The sequence below is a fragment of the Cervus elaphus genome, chromosome 30, assembly GCF_910594005.1.
Source record: "Cervus elaphus chromosome 30, mCerEla1.1, whole genome shotgun sequence".
Classification (NCBI taxonomy): domain Eukaryota; kingdom Metazoa; phylum Chordata; class Mammalia; order Artiodactyla; family Cervidae; genus Cervus; species Cervus elaphus.
The window spans coordinates 8,501,946-8,514,114 of record NC_057844.1 but is presented as its reverse complement, the minus strand read 5'-3'; the positions used below and the strand labels follow the sequence as shown (position 1 = coordinate 8,514,114).

Genomic DNA, 12,169 nt, shown 5'->3' with positions numbered 1-12,169 from the left:
GGTTAAAATATTCTAGAGGAGTATTTGAAGGGGCTAGCATCTAACAGGACATAGTGGAGAAAGTTTGTCCCACTTTTTAAGTATGTGCTATACTTAGTATTTATAGTTTGTATGTAAGTATCAGTTCATGTTTATATTTGGTCATTTTACTTAGGCCTATGCACTTTTACAGAAATGTATTATTTTCCAGTTTCACATCTTGTGTTCTTAATCATGTGAAATGAAGTGTTAGTCGGCCAGTAGTGCCTGACTCTTTGTGACCACATGGACTGTAGCTTGCCAGATTCCTCTGTCCATTGAATTCTCCAGGCAAGAATACTGGAGTGGGTAGCTAGGGATGGAACCCAGGTCTCCTGCATTGCAGCAGACACTTTATTGTCTGAGCCTCCAGGAAAGCCCTCTTAATCACATGGAAAATTAATTAAAATAATCTATATTCATGCAATCAATTAGCATTTTATTTAATTTATCTGTAGCTTATGATTAGGCTTCTAAATCCTCTAAATCCCCCAATGTTAAATATTTTGAACTATTATTTCACTTTTAAATTTTATAAAGATGAAATATATTCATAAATAAATATTGTATAATTGAATATATTATATATAAATATAGATAAAATATTAATAAATAAATATAGTAATAGATAAAGAATAAACACTATTCTGATTAATTTCTTTGAAGTTATAATATCGTTAAAGGTCAAATGTGCCAACATTACATTTCAAGCTGTTTATTTTCCTTTTTAAGGCTATTGCGTATGACTGAATTTAATATAATGTGTTACCAGTATCAGTTAAATATTTTCAGTTTATCCAGTACTAAACTGTCATAATAAACACAGAAAAGTATCCTGCTTGGCTAGTGATATCTATCTGTCTATCTAAACATCTGTCTTGCAATACTTCGTACTCATGGACTTTAAAGGTAGAATACTGTTCACTTAACAATTTGTACAAGAAGGCTTCCTGGTGTAGTTCTTTAGGTATCATATTTTAAGGATGACAACTGACATTTCTAACATAAATTCTAGCACTTTTTTTTCAGAGACAATCTCTCTTCAAAAAGGTGTTCTCTGTAGGGCTTCTCAATTTTCCTTTCTCTCTGATGAATAGGAAACCAAATTTGAGGGGTATTCATTAATTTATTTTCTATTCAGTAAGTTCATATTATAGATCCATGGAAATTTAGAAATGAAAGACTGCATATCAGCCTCTACATTAGACTAACTGCTAACTGCTTAAACGTTCTAAGCCTTTGTCTCCTCATCTATCAAATGAACAAAGTAATAGTTATGTCATAAGTGTGCTTGTGAGGTATTCAATGAATGTGTAACAGTGTCTAGGATAAAGTTGTAAACATATTAAGTGCCCAACTTATGATATTTTCTTCTTTTTGTTATTCTTTTTATATAAGGCAATTGGTCTAGTCTAGTGAAAAATAAAATACAAGTATTCCATAAAAAGTGCAGCAATAAGGGATGTTTTTATTTTAATTTAGGGGCTTCTGAGTGATGTTAATACCAACCATATCAAAATACTACCAAATTAACCATTTGATAGGAAAATACTGAGTTTATTTTTATTGAGTAAGAGAAAAACTGCAGATTTTAATAGCATCTCAGAGAGGAGTAAATTTCATATAATTGTGAGGCTTTAGAGTTTGATTTAAGGTGCTTTTTTAAATCAAGGAGTGTGCCTTATAAGGATCATGATATAATGGTTTAAATCGAGGCAGGGGGGGTGGGGCAGGAGGGACACAGCAATGTGACAATTTTATGTGATTACTGCAAAGATTCCTGGAAAGGAGACAATTGTCTGATGATTTCTTCTGTAGAACTGAACAGTTTGATCTTCATTCTAGGGAAGAAGAAGAATCATTGGAAGGAAAATTAAAATTATTGTCAATATTTTCCATCCTGGAGAAAACTTTCTTGTAATAATAAAGTTATGTTGATAGAGACAGTGGAAAAACAATGTTTAGGCCATCTGATATTTGCTTGGAGGTGGGTTTGTCTCATTGTTTTCCCTTGTAGCCATTCTGTAGCCTGAACTGAACTAATATATAGAGACCTGATTAATACTGATCATCATGACATAAGCCATCATGCTATCAATTTAAGTTCCCTGTTAGGTTTAATGGTTGTATTGGGCTTCCAGGTGACACAGTGTACAGAATCCACCTGCCAATGCTGGAGGCACAAGAAATTCAGGTTCCATTCCTGGGTAGGGAAGATCCCCTGAAGAAGGAAATGGCAGCCCATTCCAGAATCCTTGGACAGAGGAACCTCACAGACCCCAGTCCATGGGGTCACAAAGATTCGGACATGACTGAGCAGCACATAGCATATGTGAACACATATATTATATAGTATCTTGTATCTTTTTATAGCTTATAATTTAATGTATATACTTCTTTACACACACACACACACACACACACACACACACACACACATAGAGAGAGAGTACAGCTGTGGACATATTGATGATTACAAGTTGCAAATTTCAACCCAGGTAACTAATAAGAGAAGTATTATTATCAGAATTTGTGGTCCACTTCTCAGCCAGACGCCAGTGGTGTTGGAATAAACAAGGAGGATATCTCCCATCTACAATCAAAGAAGCCTGTAGAACCAAACATGGGTAATTCACAAGATCATCAAATTTTCATTTCTTTCTTTGATTTGCAGGTCTTTTTTGTAGTAGTAAAAATCCTGGTGAGTACTGCAGGGATGTAAACACAATATTCTGCTCCCTTTAAAGTTAAAATTATATCTAAATTGGATTTCCTATAACCACTGCTTATCCAACTTAATGAATCTCTCCAATAAAGAGGTCTATAGTCTGGATGGCATTATTTAACTCTGTTATCCTCTAATATATAACACTTGGGACTCATTCTACTTTGTGGGCAAAGAGCTTAAGAAAAACATAATACAGTCTAAAATTCCTTTTAAATAATTAGATGCTTGTTCTCAAATCAAGACACAACATTTTATTCTTCTTAAATTGTTATCTTACAATATCCTTCCCCCCACCCCAAGAGAGTAAACTGATGGCCAAAAAAAAAAAAAAGGCTGTGATTGACATCTTTGAGAATATCTTCGGGAAAGGAATTATCAAGTTTGTGTCTAGTGAACAGGCGGAAGCCAGTTGGCTTTTCTGCCAGAGACCTAATATGAAAAATTGGAGGTCACTTTATTTTTTGGGCAAAATATTCCTATTGGATTGCTAGATAGTATTATAATGTTATGGTGCTACCCATTTAGAATGGTCCAGTGCCAGGCAATTATCTTGTAATTCTGAGATCATTAGGTAGGTCTAAAGCAAAAGAGAAGTCTGTCTTAGTTGTAAGATCTGTGAAAATGAGACAGACTCCAAATATTCACCATCTGTTCTCTCTTTCTCTTCCAAGCTCTTTCCCTTAAAAGTTCAATTACAAAAGTTAATTCCTACATAAGGTCCTCAAGCCATATTTAATTGAAGAAACTAATCTATTTTTCTGTGTAAGATGTGATTTTTAGACTTTGAGATGTCTGACCTGTTGCATTTGCCATCTTCAAAGTCCTGCCTAGGTTGAATCCAGTTAACCAGGAAATCGACTGATTCATTACAAACAACTGGTGTTTAAAAAGCTAGGTGGTTCTCAAAAAAAGAAAAAAAAAAATGTGTGCACAAATCTAATAGTCAGTTTGCTGTGTGGTTTAGCCAGTTCACAAACCAATTGCAGCCAATACTGAAATCATGCCAAAGATTGTATGCAAAGGTAAAAAGCAATATTAGGAGAAGAAACTTTCTTTGCATGCTGTGCTCAGTCGCTCCAGTCATGTCCAAGTCTTTGAAGCCCTATGGACTGTAGCCCACCAGGCTCCTCTGTTTTACAGCTAGGAAAGTAAACAAAAGAATGTAGATAAAATAGAATAGTATGTGATTTTATTCAGTCAAACTTCAATAAAAGCTATTGATGACAAATTGAAATTATGGTTGGGAAATCATGGTTCAGATATACAAAACCGGAGTTGGACAGCCACTGAAGATCTGGTCTCAGACACTTGTCTGCACCGCTGAGAACTTGAACTTGCTTTAAACTGTACCAGACCCAAGGATACCACCAGCTCTATTCAGAACACCTGCTAGTTGCAATGTTACAGTCTCAAGTCTTCCCTCTATAAATATGCAAACATTTCTGACTCTAACCAATTGCTACCTAAACAAACACCCTTCCTTCTTGCCAGCTCCAATTACAATTATTGATAAACAAGTGATATAGCTAACTGTAATCTTATATGAGTTTTACTTTCAAAAGCCTTCGTCATTTTGTAGTTCAGAGAAACACAATTTGAGTGCTTCTTGAATTTGTGTCTCCAGGCTGAAGTTCTAAAAAACCCCAAACAATACATTTTTATTTTTTCAATCAGGTCTCCATCTCTGTAATTTTGCTTAATGTTGTCTATATTGCATGTAGTCGTTGACCCAATCCAAGTGTCTTGATTGGAATCTGTCCCCTTACAAAGATCATATACTTCTAAAGTAGTTTTCCAAATAATTCTCTTCTTGAAGGTTCTAGAAGGGGTTATCTTCCAGTTTTTCAAGAATGCTATAAATGTCTTCAAGTGAGAATATAGGGACCCCTTTGAATCAAAGGCCAAGGTCTTTATTTCTCTGCTGCCTTTGGTGTCTTTATGCTTCTGAAATAGGTCTCCAGATATTGTTATGCAATGTTTGTTTTAAAAACATTTGAGAAATGGCTTCTCATAGTTATTGACAGCAGCCTTTAGTCCAGTGCTTATCCCTTGTAATTTTGACAATGTATTCTTGAAATAATATGGTATCTAGAATTGGAGATGATGTATTTAAACACATGTTTCTGCCTGCTACTATCACATAAGTGGAGAATTAAATGATGATACCCGGAAGGAGCTGATCTCATTGTTTTTAATCCAATGGTAATATTTTAAATGCATGAAAGTTGGAGAATCTGAGAATTTTGCTACTTTCAATTTCAGAATTGCATTTTTCTTTCTACTTTTCTCAAAAGTCCAAAGCTTTGTAAATTTTCTGTTACAACATTCCAATAAAGAGATCACCGCTGTCCTTTGAGGGACAGAATGAGATTCCTCCTGTTGGTAAGGCAAACCTGAGTCACTGATGCTTTTTAATGCATTTTTATGTTATTTCTAATTATTTTTAATGTAACAGATTTTTATCAAGTAATTGTTACATTTTCAGGCAATTAAAGGATTCAATCTATTTTGAGAATACGAAGAAAATTACAGACATATAAACAAAAGCCATTCAGGATTCAGGTATATGCAATCCATTTAGAGGTAATCAAAGGATGACTGCAGTTTGGAGTCTTGAACCTTGTTCTTTACAGTTTTACCAAAATTATGTTTGTGAAAGATGAGACATGCACCATAGACACGCTCAGAAAACTTAGTAAAGTTTTCCCATGAATGTTAATTGAATTCAAGAGCTACCTTTTCTTGTTGTTGGAAATTTCATGTAGAGTTGCAGTGCTTCCATTTGTGGTTCCATTCTTCCTAAGTGGTCATTTTTACAGATTATTTTCATTCAATCTGCATTCATATTTTTCTCAGTAACTTTTTCCTGACTGTGGCACCAACTGCTGGTAGACCCACAATGTTTCCTGTTTCAACATCAAGATACACCCAATCAGCCAAAAAGATCATCTGTATATTCTAAAGGGATTTCTACCCATCTGATATAATAAATGTATCTGAACATAGTTCATGAGGAAGAGATTAGACAGTTCAGGCTTGTCCAAAGCTCTCATAAATGAATAAGTAGAAACGTTCATGATGCCCAAATCAGATGTTTGAAGAGTGAATTTAGCTTACACACACACACACCCCCACATACACACATATACACACACCAACACACACATCTGCCCCTCTTCAGGTTTCCAGGAAAGAGGTTCATGTAATAAAAAAATTAAGTCATTTAGTGTTATGAGCGTCCCTGGTGGCTCAGAGAGTAAAGAATCTGCCTTCAATGCAGGAGACCCGGGTTCAATCCCTGGGTTGGGAAGATCCCCTGGAGAAGGAAATGGCAACCCACTCCAGTATTCTTGCCTGGAGAATCCTCTTGCCTGGACAGAGGAACCTAATGAGCTACAATCCATGCGGTTTCAAAAAGTCTGACACCGCCGAGTGACTAACACTTTCACTTTTTTTTCACTTTCATATAGTGTCAGAGTGACTCTGGAAAAATGAGGCCCACTGCTGATAAAAGTCAATAAAATCTAGTAATTCTTTTGTCTTGTCTTTTCTTGTTTTTTTCATCTGGGAAAGTTATAAACAACTTGTAGTCAGTCAGGGATAAGAAATCTCTTTGAGATAAGCCATGCTTCAAGTACTAAATTTACTAAGAAAGCATTTAAATTATCTTCAGAAATCACATAATTTTTCTAAACTCTAATAGTTGATAGATGTATGCAATCAATTTTAGAATTTTCTTTATCTTTAAAACAACAAATAGCCATGTACATCTTGAATAAAGATAATTTAATGTTTCCATAAGGTATCGACTTGTGAAAGTAGAAGAGTTCCTTACTAAAGTATTAGGCATAATAATCAGATGTTTTGCTGTCTTATATTTTTCTAGGACAAGGCAAACAGATATTGTCTATATTGATCTAATTCTAAAGGGACTCTAAAAAAAGCAGCACAAAAATCTGTGACTACAGAATATGCAGAATCAGGAGTCACCAAAGGTAAAACAAAATATAGTGAAATATATTTGTGAAAAATATAGTGAATAATATAGTGAAAAATGTAGTGGAATAAAATGACTATTATATTTATTTATGGCTCAGTTTCCAAATAAACCTACGTCCTCGCTTAGTGTATTTTAACAGAAAGGATAGGCATATTATAAGACATGTTGAGTCCTTAGGATTTTTATGATTGAGTTTAATCTTGTTAGTCTGGCTAGATGTTTAGATGTTTCAATGAGAACACAATTGGACTCAACTTTCAAAATCCAACTTATTAATTCCACAAGAAGTCAGCATATTTGATAAAATCTTTAATTTGAGATTAGTTTAGGCAAAAAAAAAAAATACTGATGAGCCATTGTTCAATATAGCTATTACCTCATCATGAAAATAGATATCTTCAGAAATTTCAAGACTACTCTTAAAGTAGCAGTTACATTTGCCCAGTAAAAGTCTCACAGTGAAGTTAGTGGATGTGGGTTCAAAAATGAGGAAGAATGTTTCTTGTTTAAAGGTCTGAGGTAACAGATTTGGACTGGGACAAAGGCAATGTCTGAGAATTATGATTGCTAGAGATACCCTCTATCCCTATTAAAATACCAACTGTTTTAAATTTTAAGCAAAATGGCAACCTAAACCTAAAATTCATATGGAAATGGGAAGGACCAAGAATGGCCAAAGCTCTCTTAAAAAGAGCAAATTTGGAGACCTCATGCTCCTTGGGTAGTACTGTCACCTTGACGATATTAAGTCATCTCATTTGTGGACATGGACTCTCTTTTATTTACTTAGTAGTTTCTTTCAGTGATGTTTTATAGTTTACAGAGTCTTAATTTTTTACTTTTTTATTACATGTATCTCTACTATTTTAGAGATGCTACTATAAATAAAATTGTTTTCTTTACTAGGTTTTTAGATTTTTCATTATTAGTGGAGAGGAATACAATGGATTTTTAAATTAAATCTATATTTTATCACATTGTTAAAATTGTTTGTTAGTTCTAAGAAGATGACACATTAATTATGATTTCTATAAATAAGATCATGTCATCTGCAAATAGAGAGTTCTTTCCAACATGGACATGCTCTTCTGTTCTTGCTTGATTGCCCTAGCTAAAACCTCCAGTATTATTTTTGAATGTAAGTGTGAAGTAAGATATCCTTGCCTGGCTCCTGACCTTGGGTGTTAAGCATTCCATCTTTCTCCATAAGTATGAGGTAATTTATAGCTTTTTATAATTGGTCTTTATCAGATTGAGATAATTCTTTTCAACACCTTAACTGTGTGTGTGTGTGTGTGAAAGAAGTGCTTTTTATTATAGAATACATTGTTTTGTGTTCACTGTTTGAACGATGAAGGGACTCTGAGCTTATAAGTAAATCATGCCATAACTTATACATTTTATGTAGAGAAGTTGGTTAAAACACAAAATTAGTATTTTGATAAATTAACTTTAAAATGTTTTTCACATCAAAGGCTTAAACTAGTTACAACAATGTGTTTTCCTGTTCCTTGGAACACAAGGATGACTCTGGGCTTGATGAGAAACATTGAAGGCCAGCACACAGAACCACCAGCGTCCAGCTATGCGGTCTAGAGAAAGACTTCCTGACTTTGTTTGAGGTGGACCATCAGCTGCACCCGGGTTTACCAGCAGCTGCACCCGAGTCTACCAGATTTCTTCTGTGAACTCAGGTCTTTGAATTTAACCCTTTGGGAAGATTTGTGCATTATGAGTCTTTGGTATCTTGAAAATTTCACAGGAGAGAGGAAGAAAGTTCCAGTTAATCCAGAAGCCTGCCAATACAGGAGATGCTGATTTGATCCCTGAGTCAGGAAGATCCCCTGAACAAGGAAATGGCAACCCTCTCCAGTGTGCTTGCCTGGGAAATCCCATGGACAGAGGAGCCTGGCAGACTCTGGTCCATGGAGTCGCAAGAGTCAGACATGACTAAACTACTACCACCATGTCAAGAGTCAAAAGGACTTTGTATAGACTTGTATTTGTACTCTCAGACCCATACAGATAGATATAAAAGGACGTGGTCTTTCTGTTCTTCACAAAGAACTCAGGACTTTGACAAGAAATATCATAAGTTTACATAAATGCCCATTTTCATACCAACTTGTGAATTCAAAATTCCTCTTAAAAAGAAAACGAAGACTCTTTTTAGCCATCAGTTTCAGATGGGAGTTCTGACACCCAGAGGAAATTGTAATGGTGTTCTCCCTAGGTTTTAAATTCCTCTTATCCATATATAACACTTTCTCCATCATATACTAAATTTTGTGCATCCTCACATTAATTTACTATAATTACCAAAATACCTATAGACTATGTTTGCACATGTACTTATACATTATTTATTAAGTTGAATCTTATGAAATTGCTAATATTTTTTTTTTGTTTTTTTTTGAAATTGCTAATATTTGATCATTTTGTTTGTAAATAGTTTTTTCATGTAGTTGGACCTAATAAAATATGAACTTTAGCTGGATGACTGTATCTACTTTTATATATATATATATATATACACACACACACATATATATATATATATACTATGCAAGTGCTTAGCAGGGAGAATGAAAATGCTTACTCTATTCACAAGTTCTTTTGCAGCCTTCAAAACTGTGCTTACTGACTACTAGTAAATTTCATGAAAATATTGAAAGTGTAGTAGTTTCCCTAATACAGTATTTCACCAAAACAAGTCTGATCCAAACTGGGCATACTGACTTTGAAGTATATTACCCATCCACTTGGGCTTCCCTGGTGGCACAGATAAAAAATCCACCCACCAAGCAGGAGACACAGGTTCAATCCCTGGGCCGGGAAGATCTCCTGGAGGAGGAAATGGCCACCCACTCCAGTATTCTCGCCTGGAGAATCCCATGAACAGAGGAGCCCAGCAGGCTGTAGCCCATGGGGTCACAAAAAGTCAGACAGGACACAGAAACTAAACAACAACAACTACCCATCTATTTAGCTGGACTAGCCAACCCTAAAAGATAGCTTTTGTACACTTAAGGTCAGGTCTAGAATCCACAGGCTAAATATAAAAATACCAAAGCACTTTCAACTGGAAGTTCTAGTAATACATCTGTGTCCTCAAAGACATATAGTATTATAAAGGTCTGAGACCAGACCCTGAGACCGGAAGGCGAAGCATCAGTTAAAAAAGTATGCTTCAGTCCTTACCTTTAAGAAAATTAACATCTTTCAAGAGATTTAAAAATATAAATAATGAGAAGATAGTCAGTATTGTAAGTTTCAAACTTGGACAATAAAATGTAAAAAGAAGAAAGCACTTGAGAAATCTTAAAACAACCTCACACATTGAGGACAAAAAGCCAAGTACAAACGTGTACTGAGCCTAGATTCAGTCCCTGCGTTAATCAAAGATTCTGGATTCAAGGAGTTCTTGTATCCCCTGGAAGCAATGAATAGAGATCCTCCAGGTCAGTTAAGTCCACAGCCACTTTCAAGAAGAGGATGTCATCTTGAATGGAGGTGCTTTTGGCATTCTCCAAAGTGGAATGAGTCACAAAGCGAGGACAGCCAGAGGCGATGATCTTCTCCCCATCAAGTCTCTTAAAGCTGCTGCTATTGGGATCAGCCTTGAAGGTCTCCATAATGCGGTTCTTTTTGACACTCTGGTCCAAAGGCATCAGGGTCACCCTCTGCCTGAAGGCCACTGCAAAAGTGGTCAGACTCCTCTCGCATCACCAGGGTTTAAGGACAGTTAAGTCCCCTTCCCGGATCCATCCAGGTTCGGGTAGGCTCTAGCGCAGAGGCTGTAGCCATATCAGCTGGGGTAGTAGGTCTGGCTGAAGATGGATACTGTATGTCCGCCCAGCGCCTCCTTCTTCAGTCAACTTCCAGATGAGCTTTCCATTATAGCAAGCACTTTCTAGCAGTTTAAATGGTTCTTCGTTTTAATTCAGCTGTGCTTTATGAATATTAATGTGGGCATTGTGTTTGTTAGTCTCTGCTTCCAAAACAACTAATCTTTGGTCATTGGTTTCTAGCAGGGTGATTTTCGGTTTTACTGTATCAATTGCTTCCACCGAAGGCCTCAGATCAAACTTGCATTGTTGCTGGTTAACCATTTGTAATAACTGACGCAGCTGAACTTCTAGGCAAGTGGACCTGTCAATGTGACTGGCAAGAACATGCATATTTAAGAGAAAGCTTCCATTTTTGCCCAACAACTGTGTAAATTGCTTGAAATCATTTTTAAATTTATTTACAGTTTTTGCTAGCTGCTGGATTTTGCTTTCTCTTTGTTCTAGGCTCTTATATGAGTCAGAAATCTTTTCCTCTAGTTGGAAGTTCTTTTCTAAATGAGACCAGAAGCCTGTGGTCCCGTAAGGCTGAACGCTCATGGTCCTGCAGGTTCCCCCGTTTATCCTTTGGAGTACAGACCCAGCCCTTAAAAGGACAGTCTCGTTCAGCTTCAGGACACATGGCCAGGGGTTCATCCACCTCAGTTCTTGGAATAATCTGCAAACACTTGTTGGGACAAGATACTGGGTACCCCGAACACACGTTTTCCTCGTGATTCTGTAGACTGATGACTACCACATCCTTTTTGCAATAAGGCATTTTCCCCCTGGAAAACGGCAGTAGACGCTCAAATGCTCTTTCAGACCTTTGCTGAGGACTGGCTCCGGGCAGTTTTCCTTCGAGCGCTGCCCAGGCCCGAACGGGCAGGGCTGAACTGGGGGTCCTGGTATCGCCCCAGAATAATCTTGGCATTATATCCGGGAGCCTTTTTTGCAAAATGCATACAAACTGAGGACTTCCCTTGCGCAGTAATTGTCTTTAAACACCTCCTGAGATTTGATCACCTCCTTATCTACAGGGCAGAGGGGGACTGCGCGCAGTTCCCTGGGGGACAGGACGCAGTGCTGGCGGAAGCGGTGCCCGCAGCCCGTCGCGGGGGTGAAGCACGCAGCGGCAGAAGGCATGTTTGTAGCGCTTTTGCAACGGCTCCGCAAACTGGTGCTCCGCGTCTGGCTCGAAGACCAAGGGAATGGAGCTGCCAGAATTCTGGCGGATGAAACCACAGGGTACATCTCCTTGCTTCTCAGAATAGGCCATCCTGGGGTTGGCGGCGGCGAAGGGGCTCAGCTCTCAGCCCCACGGCCAGGGCTCAGGGCCCTGCTCGCAGAGGGATTTTTTTTTTTTTTAATCATGAAAAGCTGTTGGATTCTCTATTTTATTTATTATTATTTTTTTTTTCTGTGTCTGTTGAGGTTATCGTGTGTTACTTTTGTCCCTTATTCTAAATATAAGATATTATATCATTTGATTTTTGGATGTTAAGCGAATCTTGGAAGCCTGGAATTGCAATCTTGGAAGCCTGGAAGCCTTGGAAGTGCAATTACGCACTTGGCTATGATACGTGTCTATGGGGT

General features: G+C 37.0%; 1 pseudogene; it reads right to left on the bottom strand.

Moving 5' to 3' along the window:
• Positions 1-10,159: 10,159 nt before the first annotated feature.
• LOC122687095 lies at positions 10,160-11,852 on the bottom strand (annotated as a pseudogene).
• Between the last annotated feature and the right edge of the window lie 317 nt (positions 11,853-12,169).